The following is a 27,117-nucleotide window of genomic DNA, read 5'->3' as shown; positions in this document are numbered from 1 at the left end:
GTAGATTTGGATTTATCCAATACTGGAGTTTCTCAACTAAGCAATGTAGCAAGCGAGGACAAGGGTGTTGAGAATATTTGCAGCTGAACATTTATGACTGGCCACAGAATTGAAACTGAGAAAGGAGAAGAATGAGAACATAAGGGGCAGTGTAGTGAGAAACACTAAAAAGGTAATAGGGTCAATGGGTTCTGTAGATCTCAGGGAAAAGGATTGTTTGTTCTAGAAGGCATGGGCTGGAAAGATCAGAAGTGATGGATGATCAGAGAGTAGGGTTCTTGAAACTGAAATTATGGAGGAGGTTACAGTTACTATAATTATGAGCACATTATTATCGTATAACAGATCTGAGGTATGATGAGGTGGCTGAGATAGAGTGGAAGACACTGGCAGAGGTCAAGAGACAAGAGGCCAGGAAGGTTGTGGAAGAATGAGCCACGTGGATGTTGAGATAGATCATCAAGAATTAAAATAAATTGCTATCGGAGACAGTGCGCCATATAAAATAAAACCTTCACAGAATAAAGGAGGCTGGGGAGAGGACAGAGTAAGCCCAGGTTCCATGGAAAACTGGGAGGAGCAATAGCAGTAGACAGTATTATCTGATGAGGAGACTGAAAAATCATGTTTTCTGTTTGATGTTAAGTAAAGTGAGAGGGAGAGTGGTGTTAGAGTAGCGAAGAAGGGCAAACAGATTCATGTTTAGGTCCAAAGGAGAAAAGATTTTTCTTTTTCCAAAGAAAAATCACAACTTAAGTGGGCTGCAAAGAATCAGGGTTTTCCAGTGTGACTCAAGTTTTAGGACGTCCATGAACTTGATGTCTAGATGGGAAAAAATTACATCTTTAGTTTCATTAACCTCTAACTTAAATTATTTAAGTAGGAGAGTAGGCAAAACCCACAGTAGTATTAGCAGTACCTGCAACTTTGTAACCAAAAAGAAATGGGATATTCTGATCAAATTACATTGTTGCAAATAATTTAAAGTATTATTTATGCCTCACCATTATTTAAAAATTAGGGTAGTTGTAAAAAAAATTAGGGTAGTTGTTAAAACCTGCCATTGGGTTATTTAATAAGTTAATAAAAGAACATCTGTATTAACTATATCTAAAAAAAAGTTTACTTTAATAGCTACATTTCAATATAATTGGTTTCCTTAGTAATCCAGTGTTTTATTTTATACATTTACAAACATTAGTCTGAAAAGGGGGACAGACTGCCCCCAAAACTTCAGAATGCCTGAGAGCAAGAAGGTGAACAGAATGGTCAGAAATGAGGCAAACAGAAAGGCTCCAGGGATTGGAGGGCAGTGGAAGAAAAGGGTCTGCTAAAGAGATTAAACACAGCTTTATGTCCCCATAAATTCAATGTGAAGTTAAACAGAATGAGGGAGATGTAGAAAATGTTATGTGAAAAAGGCAAGCTGCGACACAGAATGCATGAAGCCATTGGTATAAAACACACACACACACACACACACACACACACACACACACACACACACACAAAACAGAAATAAACTTTTGTAAAGGAAAATTTGAGGAGGATATATAAAGTGGCAGCCGTGGTTTAGAATGAGAAGAAAACTCAGGAGAGAGCAGCAAGAGAGGAGGAATGGGGAGGGACACCTGGGTGGCTCAGTCGGTTAAGTGTCTGACTCTTGTCTGACTCTTGGTTTTGGGTCGGGTCATGAATTCAAGCCCTGCATCAGGCTCGGAGCCTTCTCTTCCTCTCTCTGCCCCTCCCCCGCTCACTCTGTCTCTCTTGAAGTGAATGAATAAACTTAAAAAAATTTTTTTAAAGAGAGGAGGAAAATGGAAAGCTCGCTTTTCTGCATGGTTTGAACAGTTTGCTGCAATTATGTATTACATTAAAAAAACAAAAACAAAAAAACAAGGGGCATCTGGGTGGCTCAGTCAGTTAAGCATCCAACTTCAGCCCAGGTCATGACCTCTCAGTTCGTGAGTTCAAGCCCCACATTGGGCTCTGTGCTGACAGCTCAGAGCCTGGAGGCTGCTTCAGATTCTGTGTCTCCCTCTGTCTCTGCCCCTTGCCTGCTTGCATGCTTGCTTGCTCTCTCAAAAATAAACATTAACAAAAAAATTTAAACTTACTTTGTAGAGAAATCTTCTTTTCCTTAGTATATTTTTCTTTTGTATTCTTGCAGGACACTAAGGGCTAGGCCTCTGGGTTCTCCAGGGAACTCAGTGATGCATTCTTTCACAGAAATGTTGTCTAAAAACGATTTTTTTTATATACCAGGGGGAGATGGGCATCATAGAGAATAGTTTTAGCTATGTGGGGCTGTCATGAAGCAATCTGCCTTGCATTAGGCCCTCGAACATTTGACTTCTGTATTAAGACAAGTAGGAAATTGGAAGCTTCATTTCCTGGAGCTTTCTCTTCATGATCAAAACATGTCTGGGACAGAAAACTGCAAAGCAGTCCATGCTTAATAGACACTTATCAAATGTAGCAAACATGATAGTACTTCTCTCAAGTTGAACAGCTACTGCTGATGTATAGGGAACCCAGTTATTTTTTAGTTCACCATGTATATGCCATCTTACTGAACTCATTTATTAGGTTCCCAAGTTTGTCAATGGATTCTCCTGGTTTTTCTAGAGCATATGCAAGGAGTTGAAATTTTGACTTTCCCTTTCAAGTATTTATATGTTTTTTTTTTCCTTTGTCCTCTCTTACTCCATTGGCTGGGGCCTCTAGTTAAATGCTTAACAGAAGCATTAAAAATGAGCTTAGTAAAGGGGCACCTGGGTGGCTCAGGTCATGATCTCGCGCTCCGTGAGCTCAAGCCCCACATCGGGCTCTGTGCTGACAGCTCAGAGTCTGGAGCCTGTTTCAGATTCTGTGTCTCCCTCTCTCTCTGACCCTCCCCTGTTCATGCTATGTCTCTGTCTCAAAAACAAATAAACGTTAAAAAAAAAAATTTTTTTTTAATGAGCTTAGTATTATTCTTTTTTTCATAAAAAAATTTTTACCAGTTGGGTTTACTACATTCTTTAAGTAGTTTTACCCCCTCTCAAGTTAAGGAAGTTGCCTTCTTTTCCTAAACCTAGTCTATCAGAAATGGTTACTGAATTTTATCTGGTATCTTTTGTCATCAATTGAAATGATCGTACTGTTTTCCTTCTTTGATTTACTAATATAGTGTAAACGACACTGAAAGATTTCCTAAGGTCAAATCATCCTTGATTCCCAGGGAGAGTTTTTCCCTATATAGTTTTAACACACTGTTAGATTCAGTTTCCTAGTATCTTATTTTGGATCTTACAACTATGTGATAAAGGAAAATAGCCTATTGTTTTCTCTTCCTGTGCTATGCTAGCTTCAAAGGGCATCTTCTCTATTACATTTCTCTTCTTTCCTCTGGAAATCTGTGTAACACAGGGATCATCGATTACTTTAAAGTCCTGTAAAAATATCTGGCCCTTTTAAAGGCTGTATCTTGAACAATTCTGTCTACTTCTTCATCAGCTACTGGACTATCAAGCTTTTCTATTCCTTCTGAAAATTTCAGTAATTTATACTTTCCTAGGAAATAATCGGTTTCATTGATTTCTAGGCTGACTGGCATGAAGTTCTGCACAGTGTCCCCTTCTGAGGCTCTCATCTCGGCACTTATAGAGGTGTCCACGGCTTGTGGTGTCTGCCTCCAGCTTGTTTTCTTCTTAACCAGACTTGCCAAGAGTCTGCCAGCTCTGATTTTACTGTCAAGAGAGGGTTTATTCTGGGGGCGCCTGGATGGCTCAGTTGGTGAAGAGTGTGACTCTTGATCTCAGGGTTATGAGCTCTAGTGCCACAGTGGGTGTACAGATTACTTAAAAATCAAATCTTAAAAAAAAAAAGTTGTTTTACTTTTCATTAACTTATACTTTTACATTTATTAATTGCTTTGTTTTACATCATTTGGTTTATTTTGTTTTTAATCAGTTTAAACTGAATATCTTGTCCATTCAGCTTTAATCTTTCCTGTTTATTAATTCATATTTAATTGCTATGAATTTTCCAGAAAGTTTCACATTGGCAACATTGATATGTAGTGCTTCTCTCTATAATTAATGTCTAAATTGTGTCACTTCAGTTACGATCATCCCTTTAAGCTGTTTAAAAGGTATGTCTCTTCCCTTGCTCCCAAAGAAGGTAGATGTTTTTGTTTTGGATTTATGTTTTTGTTTGTTCTGTATGATTTTATATGGGGGGGGGGCATCCTATTGCTGTTAATTTCTATTGCACTATGGTCAGAAAATATAAATATAACCTACTTAAGTTTTGCTTTCTGAAAATCTGATTTTCTTTGCAGCAGAAAACAGGCTCACTTTTTGTGACTCCCCGTGTTGGGAAAGAAAGCATACATATTCTTAAGAAATCTCTGCAGGAACTACAGCCAGTCTTCATTAATGATCTAGAACTGAGAACTGTAAACCCACTGAATACCAACAGTTATTTCTTTCTCCCCAAAGTTCCACAATACCTTATTTCTGCAATGCATCTGATTCACTGTTCTCTCTATAGATCAACTTCTGATCACTCAGCTACTTGAATCCCACCCCTGAATCTGTGTCTAATGACCTGAGCACTCCAGTGTTAAGTCCCATCAGTCTCCAGTACCCAAAGCAAACTCCTAGGCCTAACAATCCAACTGGCCCCACTTGGATCTGGATTCCATCCTCACTCTACCCAACTACAGCCAGGAACAGCAAGGTCATTGTTGTAAAGACCTTATAAAGCTCACCCACAGCCAGGCCTCCTCTACTTCCAGGAGCATGGGGTCCACTCCTCCATCCCCTTGCTGTTAGGTAAGCCAAATGACTAGTTTTGACTGGAGAAGTTACATAATTGCTGGTTGCAAGACCCTCCAATGTTTTCTTCCCTTCCACAGCAACCAAGAAAGCCATGTGTTCCAAAGGTACAGCTGCAAGAGGGTAAAACCTGACAGGCTTTATCTCAACTGCCTACTTCCCTCGAGCTGAACATGGGACGATAAATAAACTTTTTGCTCTGTCCAGCCAATGAAATTTGAGGACTTTGTTCATTAATGAGGCATAATTTAACCTATCCTGATTAATATAGTCCTGTTAACCAAAACCTTCCAGAGCTGCGGGGAAGTCAAGTTCTCTGATATATTCCCTATTTATAATAAAATTGACATCTCTAGTACAAATGAAATTTGGGAGAGAGGGTCTTTCTCTCCTGTAGTCTCTACAATTTTTTCTAAAAATAATATATATGGTTTTCATAATCATAAGAAAAATACTCTTTAAAGTGCTCATGAAAGTTTCAATGGACTTAGCACTTTGGAACTACACACTTTAGCCATCAGCTAGTCTAGTCCTGACCACTTTCATTCAGAACAGAGACATGAAGCATGTACTGAGGACTATCCAACTAGTCGGTACTGGATGAAGGATAATTACTCAGGCCTCTGGATTGCCAAATTTAAGTCAGTCAACATAACACACTTTAAGATTTATTCTCTCAGGGCACCTGAGTGGCTCAGTCAGGTAAGCATACAACTTCGGCTCAGGTCATGATCTCACAGTTCAGGAGTTCAAGCCCCACGTTGGGCTCTGTGCTGACAGCTTGGAGCCTGCTTCAGATTGTGTGTCTCCCTCCCCCTCTGCCCCTCTCCCATGCTCACTCCCCCTCCCCACTTCCCCTCCCCTCGTGCTCTCTTGCTCTCTCTCAAAAATAAATGAACATTAAAAATTCTTTAAATTTTTTTAAATGAAAAAATAAAAATAAAATAAAAAGATGTATTCTCTCATTTTTTAAAAACAGACTTCCTATGAATCTCCATGGGTCTATTTCCCCACTTTATCCTAATCAGTTTTGTACATTATCTCACCACATTCTCAACATAAATAAGTTTAGGTCTCCTATTACCACTCTTCTAGTCCTCTAAACTTGTCTTTCCTAGCACCAACATCACACTGTAATTGTATACCTGAGTAGGTTTGTGGTTTTATTGATGCTGGTCTCCCCAACTAGAACATAAGCTCCATGAAAGCAGAACTCAGGGCTATTTTATTCACTATTATATAACCAAGTCTGGACAGTTTCTGGTCTATCACAGGTGCTCATTATATACTTACCAAATTGAAGTATACTTTCCAAGTCTTAAAAACTTAGAAATAATTACCAAGACTAAAACTGATCATCTCAGAGTTCTTATGTGTTTCTTCAGAAAGCCTGTTCTCCTTAGAAAAGTTAAGGGTTCTATGAAAGGGCCAAGAAAATGGGAGGTTTTCATAAGGGGTATATGTTATAGATACACATGAAAATAATGATCCTATGATAAAATGTTTTCCCTCAAGCAGAGAAAATTTCTACTGCAATAGAGCCCCCCCCAAAAAAAGTAGGGACACCTGGTGGCTCAGTTATTTCAACCATATCTTTCCCCCTTTCTTTCCAAAAAAAAAGAAAAAAAAAGGGAGGGGCGCCTGGGTAGCTCAGTCGGTTAAATGTCTGACTTCAGCTCAGGTTATGATCTCACGGCTTGTGAGTTCGGGCCCCCACATTGGACTCTGTGCCGATAGCTCAGAGCCTGGAGCCTGTTTCAGATTCTGTGTCCCTCTCTCGATCTGCCCCTCCCCTGTTCATGCTCTCTCTCTCTCTCTCTCTCTCTCTCTCTCAAGAATAAAAAAATTTTCTTTTTAAATTAAAAAAAAAAAAAAGGAATCTGATGTAAAATATAAAACTAAAATTTTCCCTCAATCCAATCAAAAATAAGAGGAATTGCCAATCATTTTCATTTCTTGAGATGGACACTTAAATCACTGATCTTTAGCCTTTCTACTTTTCTAATACATATTTTTTAAGCTGTAACATTTCCTCTAAGTATAGAATCAAGTGTATCCCAAATTTTGATATGAGTGTATTTTCATTAGGATTGAATCCTATTGATTTCTAATTCCTCTATAACTTTTTATTTAACTCACGGGTTTAGAATTAGAAGTGCACTGCTTAATTTCAAAGATTTTCTCACTATCTTTTGTAATTGATTTCTAACTTAATTCCACTATGGTCAGAGGACACTGTGAATGATTTCAATCTTTTGATATCTGTTGAGGCTTGCTTTAAGACCAACAAATGGATCATATTCTATCTTCACTGGGTGTTGTGTTCTCTATTACATTTTTTTAGTGTTCTCTGGCTTTCTATCTCCTTACTAATTTTCTGTCTGCTAGTTAAATCAGTAGTCAGTGATTGCTTATGGGCCCTGATCTAAAATTTTAGGTAACTTATACACTGCTCACTATGGGTCGGGTATGGCTCTAAAATATAAAACATATGTATAGGTCATATATATATACACACACATATATATATACACATATATATATATACACATATATACATATACACACATATACACACACACACACACACATATATATATATATATAAACTTAAAACCACTCCATGAGGTAAGGAGCATTATTACCAATTTACAGATGAGGAAACCGACACAGAGATGTTTGTCAAACCAATCTGCCCAAAGTGCTGGTTGCACAGCTAGGAAGAAGCAGATCTGGGATTTAAACCCAAGAAGAGTTGGGATTTAAACCCAAATGGAGTCCATGCTGTTAACCACTAATTATATAATATTAAATTATATACACACATACACACACACACACAATATAAACACACATATATAATATAGGCTTTAATATATATATGCATATAGAGTGGTTAAGAGCATGGATATATATCTTTGTATATATATTTTATATATGTTATAGATACACACAAAGATAATGATCCTATGATAAAATGTTTTCCCTCAAGTAGAGAAAGATTCTACTGCAACAGAGCCCCCAAAAATAGTTAAGAACAATTTTTTATCAGAAGTACTTAACAATGTGAATTTGAAAGTACTTAATAACTATTGCATCCTCAGTATCAGGGCAAACTATGTAAAAAATAAGAACAGGAAAAGAAACTAAAAAGAATTATATGAAATAAGATCCACAGTTATTATGAGATGTTGACGAGTCTTATGCTCTTTGTTCTCCTATCCCATGACTTCTAAATACTATGTATCACCCTTAGAGTGAAGAACACAAGAGCCTACTACAGTCCCTAACTGAACTGACAATGTTGTGTTAATTCTCAAGTGAAAAGAGACAACGTTAGCAAGACCATGAAAATCACAGGAGATAATGGATATAAAAGTGCTCTGTAAACTATGTAATATATAAATGTTAATAATTACAAAGCATCCTAGGACTAAATAAAAGCTTTTTCATGTCTTTTCCCTTTTAAATTTCAGCTGCTAATTTAAAGTATCTAACTTTGAAAACACAAATATTTTGTTTAAACAAATTCAGAAAAGTTGGTTTTTGAAAGGCAGAACATTAAAGTGCCACATATCTTTGAACACTGACAAAAAGGAAAACAATGACAAATTTACAAAAGCATTACACTCTCTCAGTACCACTGAAAATACCCTGATCTGTAATTTAATAAAATGTTGATTCGGTGCTGAAGATACAAATAGGAACTCTAAATTTAACCCCAAAAAGTGATGTTATTTCCAGAAAAGAATTTTTATAACTCATAAAAAAAAGGAATAATTCATTTAAAGATGAATTAAATATACATTATATAACAAAAAATGTACACATCACAATTAGTGATAAGAATACATGCTCAATCCATTGAGGATAGGTTTTCCTTTCAAAGTTTCCTTTGCTATTTCTGCACGGAACCTATGAATAAAGAATGCACAGCTGCCTAGCAGATGTATAATTTCAGTGTTCAGATTCCATTCTTTCTAGTTTCATTCTGCTAGAGGTTTTGGATGTTCTATTTCCATATGGTTTCTGACCTCCCTCAGTTTGGGTTCTACCTCCCCACATCTTATTCTATTTTAGTCCATTATTACAGAAAACACATCAAATTTGAAACATCTTAACTTTGTTTTAAAGCTTAAAAGTTGCAAAGCTGAAAAAGAAAGGGAGAATATACAGACAAAAAGATAATCAGGTAACTAAAACAAGACAGCCAAATTTCCAAACCTGCGCCAAAACCAAGAGTCAGACGCTCAACCAACTGAGCCACCCAGGCACCCCAAAACTTCTATCTCAATAGCCCCACTCCATGCCACCTTGTTTCTTCTATTTCAGGTTCGGACACTTGGCTTTCACACAAGCAGAGAATTCCAGTTTTACTCACCTGATTTCCTCAAACTCTTTAAGTTATGGGAGAATCGTTAAGCAATAAAGTTTTTGTTTTAACTGATACTGCATATACCAAAAGGTTTACTAGTGTTCTTGCATAATATGAATATGAGGGATTTTTACTTTTTTTCCTCAGAGCTTCTCTAGGTTTTAAATTTGTTCAGTGAGCATTACTTTCGTAATCAAGATGCAAAAAGACTTTTGAACAAAAACTTGCAAGGAAAGAGATTATTTTTAAATGTCTACATGTCTAACAAATTGTGTTTTAATAATTTCTGTGGAACACAAGCAAATTAATAATATTCCAGAGGACAATATCGGCATCATTAATGGGTAAAAATCAGGTTTCATTCCTCAGCCTATCTGACTCCCAAAACGGCCCCACAGATGGACTTACTCATTTTCTATTTTCAACTGATGTGGCAGTTATTTTTTATCTTTTTTCCTTCCTGTTCTCTCACAGGGCAGATTTTCAATGTATTCTAAGAAACAATACAAATAACATGATTATGTTAAGCAAAACTCTGTCCAGTTTCAGCTACTTTACGAGTAACAGTCAAGGTAAAGCAGTGAAAAAAGGCCTAGCTGTGTGATCGCTAACAATTAAACGTGTCTGTATCTCAGAAATGAGATAAATGATACAGCACTAATTTTTAAAAACTGTTTATGGGAAGCATTCTGGATAAATGCTATAAAAGCAACTGCTCCATTGGACTTTGAATACTGTTTTCTCCACGATGCAAAACATCAGGGAAGCAAAAAAATTAATTAACTAATTAATTAATTAATTTAAAAATACCTATGAAAAGTTTCTGACAAATTTTAGTATTAAAAAGAGAAGTAGGGGGGCGCCTGGGTGGCTCAGTTGGCTAAGCGTCGGACTTCAGCTCAGGTCATGATCTCACAGTCTGTGAGTTCAAGCCCCGCACCAGGCTCTGTGCTGACAGCTCGGAGCCTGGAGCCCCCTTCAGATTCTGTGTCTCCCTCTCTCTCTGCCCCTCCCCTGTTCATGCTCTGTCTCTCTCTGTCTCAAAAATAAAAACATTAAAAAAAAATAAAATTAAAAAAAAGAGAAGTAGGTGTTAATTGTCAAAAGTCAAGTTTAACCCATCAAATACGTAGATTTAGACCATGAGAGGAGAGAACGTTTTACCAGGTACCTCAGTTAACACACCAGCAAACAGGCAAATCCATCTACTGTATGTGAACAGGCACGAGAAGCAGCAGGTGAAAATCAAGTAAAACGTGTGCATGTGTAGAGTACACATCCTTATCTTAAAATTGTCCTACTCCCTTTGAAAATGAACATAATTCTGTGGGTAAGAACACAGTCTCTGCAGTCAGACTACCTGGGTTTGAGTCCTTAGCTTTGCCACTTACTAGCTGCACAACCCTTGACAAGTTATTCCACCTCTGTGGCCTCATTCTCTCATAACCGTACCTATCATAGAACAGCACTTAAAATAGGGCTAGGCAAATGTAAGGAAAATAGGTATTACCTAGTCCCTCATTATTTTATTGTTCTACAGCATTTAAACTAAAACCCACTCACCTTTTCAACATGAACAGCTGAAAGTTAATTTAAAACTTCATGAATTCAAAATCTATACTGAGTAAAATATATTACACTAATGCTTTTTACTGAGTACTTTTTACTTTAACGTTTCTGAGGCTTGATAAACTCTTACAACTCCATAAAAACTAAGGAATACCATATTTTACTTAATGTTGCAATTAAGGTTAACATATACAGTTTATAAATTTGAAATGCACTAGTTAGAATTAAATAAAATATGTTTAATGTTAAAATTATATTGCGCAGAACTGGAATGCACTTGGAAACAGAACCATTAAGATGATCAAAGGATCATGTACAACTCTAAAAGCTTTGTACAGAAAAAAGAATGGGGGCTGGTGTCAGAGGGGCTTTAGTAGGAACTTAAGCTGATACTTCTATGACTTTAATAAGGGATCTGAAATTGGTACAAACATGAGAAAGGTTTTATTCTTCTCCAGCTTCCACCTCCAACTATGGTTGGTCCAATTTCCCTTTCACACACCACCTCCCCTTAATGACATCTGGAACAATTCCTACAGCTTTCCAGTAGTTTTCAGTTATAAAAATGTCCAGTCCAGTTGACTGCTGTTTAAAACTTTAATCTTCAAAAAAATTTTTTTTAACATTTATTTATTATTGAGAGACAGAGAGAGACAGAGCATAAGCACGGGAGGGGCAGAGAGAGGAAGAAACAGAATACAAAGCAGGCTCCAGGCTCTGAGCTGTCAGCACAGAACCCGACGCAGGGCTCGAACTCACGGACCGTGAGATCATGACCTGAGCCGAAGTCAGACACTTAACCAACTGAGCCACCCACGCGCCCCTAAAACTTTAATCTTCAATCTTGCAATCATCTCTTTCCCTTCCAAACCCAGGCTGGGTCCATGGTCCATGAAAAGTTCAACTGGGGAAGGGGTGTGGTCTGACCTGTTTTGGGAGGAGAGGGGGATGAGGGAGAACAGAATAAACGTCTCAACATCTGAGCACTCCTGCAGTCCTCTGGGGTGGCTGCCACCACCCGGCTAATACGGACCATGATACAGGCAGCCAAATGATGGCTTCTCCTCTGGGGACAGGCTGGAGCGCTCTGGTGACCGAGAGGTGAGGGGCTCAAACCCAACTGCACATTTCCCTTCCCAAAGACCTGCTTCAGCTCAACCTCTCCTACTTTTGCTCCCCTCTCCAGGAGAGCCAGCCCTGTCAAGATGCCTAAAGCCTAGTTACCTTCTGCTTTCCCCACGTGAACAGAAATTTGAAACAAGTACAGGGTGTTCTACTGCTACCCTCAGTCCACAAGGAGATTTCTCTGCACTTTTTTTTACCCTTTGCTCAAGGAGGCACAGATCAACCAATCAGCTGCATCATGACTACCGGCTAGGAAATGAGATGTGCTGCTCTACTTTTTGCTAGCACTCCTAACCTCACGAGTGGCTCTCTTAGACCTCCCCGCACTAAGCTTCTAGGAAAGGCCACCCCAAGGGAAGAGGAACGGAGCAAAAAGTGTACAATGCTCCCCACCTAGGCAAACTAGCCACCGAGGTGACTGCTGTGCACAATTTCCTTCCCCTCCATTCTCTGACAGGTTTCTGTCACACCCTAATAAGCTCTAGAAAGGATTCAGGCCACTAAATGCTTGGGGGCTTTCTTTAGACTGTAGAATCACTGACTTATCCTTAACCCTAAGGACCTAGTCCCCATTCCGAGCTAACTAGGAAAGTCTGATTCTACTTACTTCTTACTCTTACCTCTCTGACCTTGTTGGGGCAATTAACCCTCATTAGCCTCAGATTCTTAACATATACAACCGGAAAAGCCACAAAACTTCCCAGTATCAACTTACCAGTAAGTACTGCCAGTACACAAAAGTACTTTGCAAATTCAAGTGTTAATAATGCTAACAAAATAACACTTTCAGAAGGTATCAGGATTAGATTTCATCTTCAAGGACCCTATATATACAGCCATTCAAATTGCTTTTGAAGACAGAACTGACCTCATCTTCCCCCACACAAATAATTCATCTTCGCTTACACTTACTAAGCATTACTATGTGGCAAAAATAGTGTTTAGTGCTTCACTGCACTCACTCACTCAGTCTTCGCAGTAACTCTGTGAGAAAACGATTATTACCCTCATTTGACATACAAGGAAATAAAGCTTAGATTAACCACTTTGGTGCAAGGTCACGAACCTAGTAAACAGAGTAGTAAGTTATGGAACACAATAAATGTGAAGCTAGATAACATGTCAATAATTCAAGGTTTAATAAACATTTCAAGTTATCTGGAATACAGGTAAACGGGAAGTCACTGTAATCATCTCAAGAGCCCTTTACCGGTTTAAGAAATTAGAGGCTTCTTTGTATATTTTACTTACTTAATCTTAACTGAATGACCTTTTTTGTTGTTTCTTCTGATTGTGACCAGTGGAACCTGTCACAAACCATCTTCTATGCAAATTGATAAGATGCTAAGAAAGAACAGGAAACAGTGAATAACTTTGGAAAGAACAGGCTTAGTCAACACAATTAGAGTAATTATGCCACTTGATTAAGAAATAGCATTATAATTGTAGGAATATATTCAGGAAGAGGGGGATGTCTCTCTAATTGTACATTCTACCTCATTTAACAAATTTTTAGTTTTGAAGAATACATTTTGAAAACTGTAGCTTAAAGAAATTTGACTTATGCTCTTTATATTTAAAATACTTAACTTTGTTTTTAGATAGTGAAACTTCACTTGCTTATTATCCCTTGCCCCAGCAGTCAGAAACAACCTGCCATTGCTAAGGAGGAAAAACTTTTCTTCTACCCTCTTACGTTCTGAATTTGGGGGCCTGCAAATTACACTGACAGAAGTCAGATTAGCAAAAAAAAAAAAAAAAAAAGATTTTTATTCATTCACCACCATTTACATACAAGTGTGACTAAAAGAGGCAGTTAGAATTTGGGGCTCCTGTGTTAATATGGGGAGAGGGGAGGAGGACACTTACAGGAAACAAATGACTTTTAAGAAAGATACATGGGCCCCTAGGAAAATGGATATATGATACGGTGTGTGACAATGTCAGTTTAGATGTGGTGCCACTTTTTCTCTCTGCTCTCTAGTGATAAAAGTCAATCTTCCCTGGTTTCAAAACTCTGGGGAGCAGCTTTGTGATAACTGAGTTTTCTCTGTGAGTCTCTGTTTTTAGGCAGATCAGGAAGTTCCCCAGAAAAGCCTATTCTCAAATACCTTCAGCGCAAAATAATTTTTATGCCACAGTGATGTATTCTGTACCCCTTCACCACCAACACAAATATCTGAACGCTTACTGTGTACAAGGCACTGAATTAGTACCGATGGCAAAACAAAATATTTTAAGACAAAATTCAGTCACCAAGGAGCTTATAAAATAAATTGAGAGTATGAGACAACTTAAACTTTTTATTTTTTTGTTTCTAAATACTCTTACAACAGCAAAAGAATTTTTATATATTATGAACAAAAATAAAAAACAATGACAAAAAAAAATGCATTATACCAAGAGTTAATATCCATACCCCAAAAAAGAGTTTCTGCAAAATGAGTAACAAAAAAAGATTAGAAAAACAAAGGAGAGATAAATGCAAGGAACCAACAAACTATAAAATTCTCCTCAACCTTAGTCAATCAAAGAAATACAAATTAAAACTACAATACTGTTTTTTCAGCTGGCAGCCTGGCAAAGATTAAAATAGACTGATACTATGATGTGTTGGTGAGGGGTTAGGGGAAATACTCTCAAACACTGTTGGCTGGAATGTGAATTGTTACAAGGATTGTGCAGAGCAGTTTGGCACTATAGGCATTATACATGGCTTCTCTTACGTACAGCAAACACATGTCTAAGAATTCATCCTATAAAATAAAAATAGTCTCAGAGGATATGTACAAGCACCACAGCACTGTTTACAATGCAAAAAAAAGGAAAAAGAAAAAGAAGAAAGAAAAATACCTTGCAACAAATTGGAAACAATCTAATCATCGATAGGGGGCTGGTAAATAAAATGACGGTATATTCATAAAAGGGAATATTACATGGCTACTAAAAAGAATGAGTAAATCAACACCTAATGACATAAAAAGAGTACTCTATATTCAGTGAAGACAGAGTTAAAGAAAAGGATGCATAGTATCACCTCATTTTTTGGAAATGGGGAGAGAAAAAGAAAAAGAAATGAAGACAGTAGAAGAGAAAGATTACATTTATCTCTATACTCTTAACACTGTAATCCAGGGGGGACGTGGGGGCAGGAAGACTCACTTTATGCCTGAAGTTTCAACCAAATACGTGTAACTTCTGTAAACAGAAGAAACAAAGGAAGGTGCTATGGCAATACAGTTAGGGAGACTATATTGGGGTTTTACAAGACTAAAAGCGGAGAAGGCTTGTAGTAAAGAAATCTAATATGTTAATAGATGGTACAAGAAACACCAAAATACTGCCTTCAAATAATGACACAGAAGGGGTGCCTGGGTGACTCAGTCGGTTGAGTGTCCAACTTTGGCTCAGGTCATGATGGCATAGCTCGTTGAGTTCGAGCCCCCTGTGGGCTCTGTGCTGACAGCTCAGAGCCTAGAGCCTGCTTCAGATTGTGTCTCCCTTTCTCTCTGCCCCTCCTCTCTCTCTCTCTCTCTCTCAAAAATAAACATTTAAAATTTTTTTAAAAAAATAAAAAAAAAAAGTAGAAATCAATGAAAGAGGGGCGCCTGGGTGGCTCAGTTGGTTAGGCAACTGACTTCGGCTCAGGTCATGATCTCACAGGTCACGATCTCACAGTTCGTGAGTTCGAGACGCGCATTGGGCTCTGTGTTGGCAGCTCAGAGCCTGGAGCCTGCTTCCAATTCTGTGTCTCCCTCTGTCTCTGCCCCACCCCTGCTCACACTCTGTCTCTGTCTCTCTCTCAAAAATAAATAAACATTAAAAAATTTTTTTTTAAATAATGACACAGAAGAGCTCTTTTAAGTGTGGACCACTGAGGAAGGCTTCACAGAAGTAAGATTTTGAAGCATTTTGATAAGCATAGGGGGAAGGAAAGTCGAAGGCAACACCGTACAATTTAATGTACAATTTTAAGTTTTTTCTAGCCATCTTTCAAAAGAGAAAATCTGATCCTTTTTCTTTGAAAGTTAATTTTACTATTACTTAATCCAACATATTCAAAACAGTATCATTTCAATATGTAATCAGTATTTTAAAAGCATAATGAGATACTTTACATTCCTTTTTTTGTACTATCTTCAAAATGTGGTACGCAATTCAGAACAGCCACATCTCAAATGTTCAACAGCCACGTGCGGTACTGGCTACTGGAGTGGACAGCAGAAGTCTAAGGACTCTGAACGGAAACTCAGAACTGGATATTTCAGTGACTTAAGCTAATAAAATAGTAGTATGAAGTGAATAAGGCAAAAAGGCAGACTAGGCCAGAGCAAGAGGCCAGTCTGAGAGAATTTGAATTTTATATTGTAAGCAAATAAGAAACCAGTGGAAAATATTTATCGAGTAGGAATGATGACTAAGGCACTATTTCAGGAAAATTAACTTCTTTTTCTTTAATCAGATCATAAATTCAACATGCAGTTTTCTTCCCCAACACTTTTATTCTGTGAAACAGTACTAAAATGGAGACGTAAAACAGTATCTGTCATCAAGCGACTACATTTTGTTGATTTAAGATGCTTCTGAATAGCTACTGTTGAAATATTTTTATTTCATGGTGCCTTTATTTTTTAATTTTTTTTAACATTTATTTATTTTTGAGACAGAGAGAGACAGAGCATGAACGGGGGAGGGTCAGAGAGAGAGGGAGACACAGAATCGGAAGCAGGCTCCAGGCTCCGAGCCATTAGCCCAGAGCCCGACGCGGCGCTCGAACTCACGAACCGTGAGATCATGACCTGAGACAAAGTCGGACGCTTAACCGACTGAGCCACCCAGGCGCCCCTATTTCATGGTACCTTTAAACAATTTTTTGAAAAATACGTTGGTAAGAACTTTACCAAAGTTTAATGGCCTTTAATTTAACACTCCCTATCAACAGCTCCCTTTAGTTAGAAATCTAAATTATTCTTAATTAAATGCAAAATTCAGACACTCAAGATGTTAAACTGATGGACTACATCACAAAAAATGGTAACTGCTAGTAGGAAAACTACCCACGAATTTTACCTTACAGAAAACAGTATCACAACCATGCAAGTTTCCTCCAGATTTCTCAACTTCAAAACTGAGAGCCTCTAACATTTCAGATAATCTACCTAAAGGCTAAAGAAAAAAAAAAAATTTAATGCTCAAGAAATGAGATAAGAAAGCAGGGCATGAAAGAACACCACTGGCCACAGGCCATTCCATTCGTTACTTACAATGACTGCCAAGGCAGGAAGAGGGACTCTGCAGCCAAGAGTCAGAAACCCAGTGATGTCATCATGACCAAAAGCATTACATGACCTGCAATTTCAGCAACTAACTGCTCTGCATTAAAGCCATGGAATTTTCTTTTTTCTTTTCGCCAAGTCCCCTTCAGTTTTTAAGATAAGGAAACAGAGATCCAGACAGGTTTAGTGTAGTATTCAAAACTGCACAGCTAACTTAGTGGTAAAACCAGTACTAGATTTTAATTTATAAAAACTCAGGGGTTCCTGCGTGGCTTGGTCAGTTGAGCGTCTGACTTCAGCTCAGGTCATGATCTCACAGTTCATGAGTTTGAGCCCTGCGCCGGGCTCTGTGCTGACAGCGCAGAGCCGGGGAGCCTGCTTTGGATTCTCTGTCTCCCTCTCTTCTCTCTGCCCCTCCCCTGCTCACACTCTATCTCTATCTCAAAAGTAAATAAACATTAAAACAATCTAAAAAAAGAAAAACTCAGAAGCCAAAACTTAAGTGTTCTACTGCTGCTTTATAATTTTTCATTATTTCTCAAGTTATTCACATTAGATGCATTCCTTTCAGAACTTTTTTTTATAAATACTTTTTAAAAAAATATTTATTTTTGAGAGAGAGAGAGAGAGAGCGCACAAGAGGGAGAGAGGTGTCGGGGGGGGGAGGGTTGGGGGGACAGAGGATCTGAAGCAGGCTCTATGCTGACGGCATAGAACCCAATGCGGGTCTCAAACTCACAAACCATGAGATCATGACCTGATCCAAAGTCGGATGCCTAACCAACTGAGCCACCTAGGTGCCCCTCCTTTTGTAACTTTTAAAAAGCAGAAAAGTGTTTGCTTCAAAAACTACTGAATACTTCCAGAAACATCCTCCCTCTTCTTTCTGATCTACAGTGTCACTCTACAGACCATTTTCTCAGGAAAGCCTTCCCAAGCACCTGTAACCTAAATAGACCCATTCCCTTATTACACACTTATGAGCTCCTGTACTTCCCTTCTGTAGATCTTAATATAAATACAAGTAGACAATTATTTCTGAAATTATTTAACGTCTATCTTCTCTATTTAGGTCTTAAACTGGTGTTTCTCAGGGTTTCTAGGCTCTTTACTGTGTACAGCAAGAGTTCCTGATATGAAATCCATAACATAACCATGAAATTATACACAAAATTGCTATGTTTGTGTATTTTTCTTCAGATACTCAAAAAAAAAAAGATCTTAAAAAACGTTAACAACCAAAAGACAGTGGATTTGTGTTGTTCACTGCCCAAAGCCATCCTTTCTTTGGGGGAACAACCACTTTCGCATCTCTCATGGTTCTAGGAAGGTTATGAGTGCCAGTGTTTAACTGGCTGACTGCTCCGGGGCATGTAAGCTAGGCCTGGCAGGTGTCGGCACCCCAGACTCCAGACGGTCCCAGTAAGAATCTCTCCTTGGGACAGAATATATGCATCTGGGAAAGAGGTGCCCTTTTTACATCTTGAATCCATATGGGCCACATAAGCCTGGAGTTGACACTGTCCATCCTCTGCCAAATGAAAAGTATCTGTCTGAAAATCAAGCCCAAAGAGTAGAGAGCAGACAGACCCTTGATTACATCATCTGAGCACTTCTATCCAAACATGAGTATTTGCAGTCTTTTTAAAAACATGAAGGGGGGAGAGGGGGTAATGACCCCTTTTCACCTTTAAGCTAAGAGTTGAATTTGTCACTTTTAAGCAAAAGTCACTTGAGAAAGCCACCCAATTTCCACTGATAGAATTTACAACCTACATGGCAATCGCTCCCAAAGATCTACCTCTTTGGTAGTCCAAACCTCTATCAAACTCCAGCCCCATACATGCAACTGCTAAGTGGAAATCTCTACTTGGTATTTCAGAACTCTGTATTATCAAAACCAAACTACTGTCCTCCACAAACCTGGTCTCATTTTTCATCTCGACCAACACACATTTACCCTATCAGGTTTCCGAACTAGAAACCCGCCAGTCATTCTTGCCAATCCCATTCCTTCTCTCATCCATAGCTAACTACCAAGTCCTGTCCATTCTAGACCCTAATTATCTGCCACCATCCTAGTCCAGGCCAAGATGGAACAGGTTTCAGTGTCCCCTACAAGTTTCAGTGTCCTGTGTCTTCCTTCCTTCAAAATGATTCCCCACTAACTCCTCTCCCCAAACTGCAAATCTGATTATTTTATCCCTACTCCTGACATACCCCCATCCTCCTTAAATCAGTAGTAGCCAATTACATATGACTAGAGCAATAGCCAAGCTCCACTGTTGCACGTTATTAGTGGTATAACAAATGTACACCATAAAAAAAGTTCATCAGAAACACAGAAGTATAAAAAAAGAACATCCATGGCATCGGATTAGCTCATATTCACTTGTTTTTAATAAAAGATACTCAAAAATAATGTCCTTAACTAGTCAAGGTCTGTAAGAACTTGGCTTGGGAATCCACTGGGCCCACCATCATCTGATCTAAAGCCCTACTCTAACCTAGTGCTGTTTTCAAAAACCACAACACTACTGGGGCTCTCCAGACATATCATTTTGTTTCTATTTTTTAAAAACTGACAGCCTTTAAAATATTAACTATAAAAACTCTCAAAGCGCCTCACAATCAGACTGGCATATCGAGTTGTGGGAGACCCCATCCAAAAATAAATATTTCTCTATACCGCCTGAAATGCTTTACTCTTTAAAAAGGTTTAACAAACACCCTCCTTTTAAAGAAAACTTTTCATAGTAAACAACACAACTAATAAGTCTGGCTTAAATTCTTCTTTCCAATATCTACACTAAAGGAATGGTAGCTTTGGTTAACGGAGAAAAACCATATTCAATTCTATGGCACATATATTTTTCATATTTCAGTATCTCTGAAATTAGACCTTACAATCAATGGCTTCTTAAAATTAACTAGAAGCATATTTTCTTTATGAACGGCTCAAAAAAGTATGGTGCACCTTGTAAGATCTAACTCCATACAACTCAGCATTTAATCTTGTAAGCATTAAAGAGTTGGACTGACCTGGTCATTTGGACCTAAGATATTTAAAAAGCATTTTAAAAGCATAAACACTAATAAAAGGTGGAAGAGGGAAGAAGGAAAGACTTTCTGGTTTAAACTTTAGCCTAAGAGGAAACCCATTTTCCTTTCTCTCCATGGCTCTCTGCTCCCAAAATCCAAAAATGAGAAGGTCTTTCTCCTCCAATTATTCATTTTAATATGCAACAAAGTCAGTTACACACCCAGTCTGCAGTTTAGTAGCTGAACCAGTATTTGTATACAAATCGCTATAAAAGACCAAATGACTCACGGAACTGCATACTTAACACGTGCATATCACTGTATATAAATGACACTTCAATAAAGTTGATTTTTTTTTTAGAGATTTTATTTTTGAATAATCTCTACATCCAACATGAGGCTTGACCTCACGAGCCCTAGATCAAGAGCCACATGCTCCACTGACTGAGCGCCCCAATAAAAGCTGAATTTTTTAAAAGACAAATCAATAGGGGTGCCTGGGTGGCTCAGTCAGTTAAGCATCTGACTCTCGATTTGGGCTCAGGTCATGATCTCATGGTCTGTGGGTTCGAACCCTGCATGGAGCCCCACGCGGTGAGTGCGGGGCCTGCTTGCAAATCATATTCATTCTTTCTCTCTCTCTCTCTCTCTCTCTCTCTCTCTCTCTCTCTCTCTCTCTCGGTCTGCCCCTCCCCCCTCATAATAAATAAATACATTTTTAAAAAGAAAAAACCAGTAAGTGCAGGAAGAAAATATTAGATAAAAATTTTGCCTTTAAAAAATCCCTTCCTTCAGGAGCATCTGGGTGGCTCAGTCAGTTAAGTGTCCTACTTGCACTCAGGTCATGATCTTGCAGTCCATGGGTTCGAGCCCCGTGTCAGGCTCTGTGCTGACAGCTCAGAGCCTGGAGCCTGTTTTGGATTCTGTGTCTCCCCGCCCTTCCCCTGCTCGCACTCTGTCTCTCTCTCTCTCTCTCTCAAAAATAAACACTAAAAAAAAAATTTTTTTTTAATGAAAAAAAATATCCCTTCCTTCAGAAGGGATTCCACTCAGAAGAAAATGGGAAAGATTTCAGAAAAGGGACAAAGCGCATGTGCAGGAAACAAAAATAATGGGAGATGAGAATGAGGGAAATCTGGGTAAATCCTCATGAAACGACTTCATTTCACAGAAGACACTGGAAACTTGTGAGTAGAGAAGTGACACAAACTGGGCTTCAAGATTAACTTCAGCAGAACTGCATAAGATAACCCATATAACAGTGGAAGTGAAGAAGAGCGCAGCATTAGCCCAAGTGGGATGAGAACCTGATTCAGTAGGCAAGGAAAAAAAAAAAGGAAAAAGGAAAATTATCAACTATACTAATACATACACAATCTGTAACACTGCATACAAATATATATTCAATCAAAGAAATTTAGGGGCCCCTGTGTGGCTCAGTCAGTTAAGCATCCGACTTGGCTCAGGTCTTGATCTCCTGGTTCATGAGTTCAAGCACCGCATCAGGCTCTGTGCTGACAGCTCAGAGCCCGGAGCCTGCTTCAGAGTCTGTGTGTCCCTCTCTCTCTGCCCCCTCCCCTACTGGTTCTCTGTCTCTCTAAAATGAATAAACATTAAAACAAAATTTTTCTTTTAAGAAAAAGAACTGTGTTAAAACCAAATAACAGATTTATAAACTCAACGAATAAATTTCTGGAGAAAATATTAAACACTAAAGTTCACACAAGAAATAGAAAACCTAAACAGACCAACAGTTATTAAATAAACTGAAATGGTATTCAAAGTCCTCTACAGAAAAGAAAGAAAGAAAGAAAGAAAGAAAGAAAGAAAGAAAGAAAGAAAGAAAGAAGAAAAAAGAAAAGAAAATCTAAGCCTGAATGGTGTTATAGGTGAGGTCTGCAGAACTCGCAAGAAAGATCCTTCCAGTCTAAACCACTCCTGAAAAGAGGAAAAGGAAAGGTGCCCAATTCATTTTATGAGTCTATTATAACCTTCATACCACCATGTATCAAAAGCTGTACCTGAGTCAGCAGGAATAAAGAGGGACAATACCATGAAAAGCAGAAGCAGTAGGCGCTGGCTACAGATACGATGTGACAGAATGGAGAAAGGTCTGGATTTGGTATGACATCAACAGAAATAAGGAACACCAGGGAAACAAGTTTGGTAAGGAAGGAGTTTAGTTTCAACTAGAACAACCAGGTAGAGGTATGCATAAACCAACTGGGAAAAAACAAGGATTCACGTGCAGAGGAGAAATAAAGAATAGAGGTCTGAGAAGTATTCAGACAGAAGTGTCTGAACAATAATAATGCCAGGGGACTAGTGACATACAGAAAAATGAACTGACCAGTAAAACCTGGAGAACACATATTAAGCAAGAAGAAAAGAAAGGGGCAAATAGGAACAAAGTCAGTATGAGACCGAAGGCCTTTGCAAAGTGACATTTTTAAGGCCTTCCCCCATTCTCCCAGCACCAGGTCAGGTCTTCTAACACTGGGTACTTTAATCGTAATCACAATTATGGTTATAGAATTAATTCTTCAATCTATGTTTCCTCCAATATTCTTGATGCTCCATGAAGGCAAGGGCATTGTCTGTTGTAGCATCCTATAGCCTTGCAGTGGAAGTATTCGTTGAATACAATGGATAAATGAACAAAAGCCAAGGAAAGGCATTTCAAGAATGAGAAGTTGATGTTAAGTATCACAGAAAGCTCAAGGAGTTGATTTAGAACACATTAATAAATGTGCCACTTAGCTTATAGGTGAACCTTGTGAGGGTGAAATCCAGGTAACAAGGAGTTAAGAACTGAATGCCCGGCCAGGAAGTAAATGCAGGAAAAATAAACTACTCTTGACAATCTCCAGAGATGGGATTACGAAGGTATGAATTTTAATTTTACTTCAATTTTGCTCCAATTTACCATTTTTTAATGAACGTGTACTACTTTTACAAGGAAACAACGTTTTTTATTTTTTGGTTTTTTTTTTTTTTTTTTTTTTTAGCGTTAATATGATTTGAAAAGGAAAAGCAGCAACATGACATCTTGAGGGAGTAGCACGCCCAAGGGAAGGTTTTTGTAAACTGAAAAAAAACCTTTAGCACATCTGTACTTCTAACATCTCTAAGACAAAAGGGAGTAACTCCTATTCCATTAAGCAGGAGAGAGGAGAAAAATGAAACAAGGTGTTAAACTGGTAGGAAGGACAAAAAATGTTCCACTGAAATGGAAGGAAAGAAAGCACATGATAGAAGTAACTCAGTACATTCTGGCAAGAGCTCCCTCCCACTGAATGCCTCAAGCTTTTCAGTAAAGGGTGTGAAGAAGTGAAGCAAGCAGAAAAAAGTTTGAAATGAGTTCCACGAATAATATGAATCGGATGGGGAACCCAACAACCGTGAGTGGAATACTGGTTCTCTGAAAAGTGTCTTCTAAATTTCAATCACCCTTTGTAAATTCAACCCCTTTCTAGCTCAGAACTGCCAGTATTTTAACTTTAATTTTAAATATTTAAATAATTCTGGCCCACACACTTTTCGTTTCAAGAATTGAAAACAGTGATAAGCATTAAAGTTACATCGTAATTCACAGTTTTAATTCAGACGTGAACTCCTAAGTAAATACAATAAAGGAGTTGTTTTCAACTCAAGCAACAAACAGCGATCATTTCAAGTATGAGTAATTGAAAATGCTCCTAACCATAAACCTGTTTGCAGAAAGAGGTTTTGCTGTTTTCAAACTCCTAGTACATCTCACTTTGACAGTTCCTGATTAGCAGAGAAAATTCAGAGTTCAAATCCCAGCACACTTAGACAAGTTACTTAACCTCTTTGCGTCTCGGTTTCCTCGTCTAAAAAATGAACACCATAACCAGGGTTATCACAAGGATTAAATGACGTCACACAGGTAAATGTGCCAAGTTCGCACTGTGTACTCAAAAGAGTTTGCTAACCGTTTGAAAGAGAAAAACTGCAGCGCTTTGACCAAATTAAAACATCCGAGAGCATGAAAGAGTATACAAGTCACAAAACGCCAGACTCTAACACATAGCACATTATTTTTCTTTCCTGACTCAAGCTATTTTCTTTTCTTGCCAAATCTTTCCACTAGGAGTCTGGAAAGAAAGGGGGGGGGGGGGGGGGGGAAGGTTACATTCACTCCGGCAGAAAGTTTTCAGAAACTGAAGCGCAGAATCACAACAGACATGGCAGCGGAGGCCGCGCAGGACAACAGGTGAACCTCCGAGAAACCTGGCACCTTCCCGCGGGCAAGTTTTCAGGGAGGGCTTGCAACTCCCCCCGACTCTACCACCCCACGAAACAGACATTTTTTTTCTCCTTCGCAGCAGCGTAGAGAGACATAACGCGAACAGCAACCTCGCAGCTCCTGGGAGAGAGAGGTGAGCGCCTTTCCCATTTAAGGATTCAAGAAGCGTCCTTGGAGGCGGCTTTCGCCCACATCGCCTCCCCAAACTCGGCCTGAAACCCAGGGGGTGGGGAACAAAAGAGGGGCCGGGCGGCGGGGCCGCAGCGGGGAGCTGCAAGGAGCCGACGTCGGGAGTCCGTGGGGCCGGGGTCTCCGGCGGGGTCGGGCCCGGGGTGGGGGCGCCGGACGGCGGGGCCCAACGGGCCGCGGCCTGACAGAGCCGAGGCGGCGGGGACCCCGTGAGGCGGCCGGACCGGGCCGCCCCCAGCTCAGGCCTCCCGCGCGCGCCCCGCTCCCCCCGAAACTTCTCCCGGAGCCCGCGCCGGCCTCCCCGCAGCCGCCGGCCTCTCCCGGCGCACACACGCACTCTCGGACGAGCCAACTCACCCGGACCCCGGGGAACTCATCGTCCAGCCCTCGGCGCGGAGCGGGGTGGGCGCGGCGAGCCGCCGGGGCGCGGCGGGGGCCCGACTCGGCCTCCGCCCTCGGCGTGCAGCGGCCCCGGCCCGGTCGCCCCTCGAGCGGCCGTGCGATCCTCGTCTCGCGCGGACGGACGCGCCGGAGCCCGAGCCTTCCTGCCCTTTCTCCCCGCCCTCCTCCCTCCTCCTTCGCCGAGAGCCAGCAGGCGGATTCCAATCTCGGCAGCCGCCGCCGCCGCCGCCGCTGCCGCCGCCGCCGCCGACACTCGCAGGGGTGGGGGGGCGGCGCGGGCGCGGGGGCCTGGGGGAGGGGCGGGCCTCCGCGGGACTCGGCGCCGCGCGCGCGCACTGGGAAGACGCCCGCCCCGCCCCGGACACGAAAGGAGCCGAGCGCGCAGCGGAAGCGCCCGAAGGGTCCGCGAGGTCCGGCGCCCCGCTGCCGGGGAAGAGGGCCCGCAGCCGGCAAGGGGGCGCCGGGCTGCGGTGGGGGGACTTCTCCTCCGCGCGGCCCCACCGGCCCCTCCCCACCAGGCAGCCCTACCGCCGCCGTGGCAGGGCCGGCTGGTCTCCGAGAGCCGCGACCCACCGACGCCGCGTGCGGGACGCACATGATGACGGAGCGCGGTGGAGGAGCGCGGACACCGCGGACGCGGTCTGGGCCCTCCCGCGTCCCTTCGCGTGGACCCCCTCTGCGACACGCTCTAATGCTCCACGTGGGCGCCAGCACTCACACGCCACGGCGGGGAATTGCCGGGTCGTGGTAGTGGTCGTGGCGACAAAGAAAGGGAAATGTGGCCACACCGCTCCCATTATCCACCCACCGCTCCCCGGCTTCTTGGTCTGGGCTCTCTGCCAGGGTGCCGAGGCCTAGGTAGGCAGGCGCAGGTGGGCGGGCTCCGAGGGAGCGGCTGGGGGAAGAGGCCTCTCCGCGTGGACCCCCGCAGCTCCGAGCCCCGGCTGTCCCGGGCCCTGTGACCTACGAGCCGGTGAACTCCCAAAGCAGAAGAGGAGCGGCGGCGTTACCCCGGGCCAGCTGAAGTCCGCGGACTATAAATATTGCTCCCTCCTCTACTTTGGCTCACTCTTAGGACCTTGCGTGCCCTCCGGAGTCCCGTTCCCTCCTTTTGGAAAATGCAAATAATTGTCACTACTCCTTTTCTTCCATTTCCCTTCATTTGGGGAAAATGCTGGTAAACGTATTCAGTGTCCTGCATGTGAAGAAAGAACGTAGGCTCCCTTTTAACAACCAAATGTGACCTTAATCATTTTGGTAAGTGTTGCAACAGTGTGTATGGTGTTAAGTCTCTACAAAAGATAACTTTTTTTTTTTATTAACTTGTTTTATTTTTTATTTTTTTAAATTTACATCCAAATTAGCATATAGTGCAACAATGACTTCAGGAGTAGATTCCTTAGTTCCCCTTACCCATTTAGCCCATCCCCCCTCCCACAACCCCTCCCATAACCCTCAGTTTGTTGTGCATATTTATGAATCTCTAAAAGATAACTCTTTTTAAGGTCCTTTCATAAAATCACTTTTTCAACTAGGTAAAAAGAAAGAGGGAAGAAAAAGAATGTGCCAGGCACTGGCATTTGTTGTTATACACATTCTCCCTAAAGAGATGTTTGGATTCCAGAGTATTCCCTAATAACCTTGTTTAAATGTCGAAATTCTTTTACATTCTTGTTTAAAGAGGTTTTTTTCTCTCCTCCTTTTGCAAGCCACTTTTGATGCCTTATATATCTTCTGTGATTCCAAATTATTTTTCAATTCTGGTTATTCTCTGAAGTTTTTTAATGAACTCTTGAGCTGTCTCAGATTTGAGTCACAGGTGGTTGTATCTTGCTTTACAGGGGGAATGTATGGTATATGAATTTCCTGGCATCAACTATGAGTTTCCTTACATCAACTAAAACTTGCCACTTTTTCAAGTTTTCTACATACTACATGGCTTTAATTTTAGGGGCAAGGGTCGACCTTTTGCTTAAGGAGATTAAGATTCATTGACCAAAGAAATCAATGATGTATGCTGAGTAATGTGTCATGGCAGATAAAATC

General features: G+C 40.4%; 1 protein-coding gene across 6 annotated transcripts in view; it reads right to left on the bottom strand.

The window, feature by feature from the left end:
* BMPR1A (bone morphogenetic protein receptor type 1A) overlaps nt 1-25,304 on the bottom strand; it is a 136,863-nt gene extending 111,559 nt beyond the window's left edge. For 3 of the 6 annotated variants that reach the window (XM_042909372.1, XM_042909371.1, XM_042909367.1), the window contains exon 1: nt 25,027-25,304. The gene's annotated coding sequence lies outside the window, so the exon portion shown is untranslated. Of the gene's footprint in view, nt 1-13,143; nt 13,312-24,040; nt 24,328-25,026 lie in introns of those variants that run through there. The other 3 variants (XM_042909368.1, XM_042909370.1, XM_042909369.1) reach the window with 3 other exon arrangements.
* Between the last annotated feature and the right edge of the window lie 1,813 nt (nt 25,305-27,117).

This window comes from Panthera leo, chromosome D2, assembly GCF_018350215.1.
Source record: "Panthera leo isolate Ple1 chromosome D2, P.leo_Ple1_pat1.1, whole genome shotgun sequence".
NCBI classification, from domain to species: domain Eukaryota; kingdom Metazoa; phylum Chordata; class Mammalia; order Carnivora; family Felidae; genus Panthera; species Panthera leo.
This window is presented reverse-complemented; position numbering and strand designations above follow the sequence as displayed.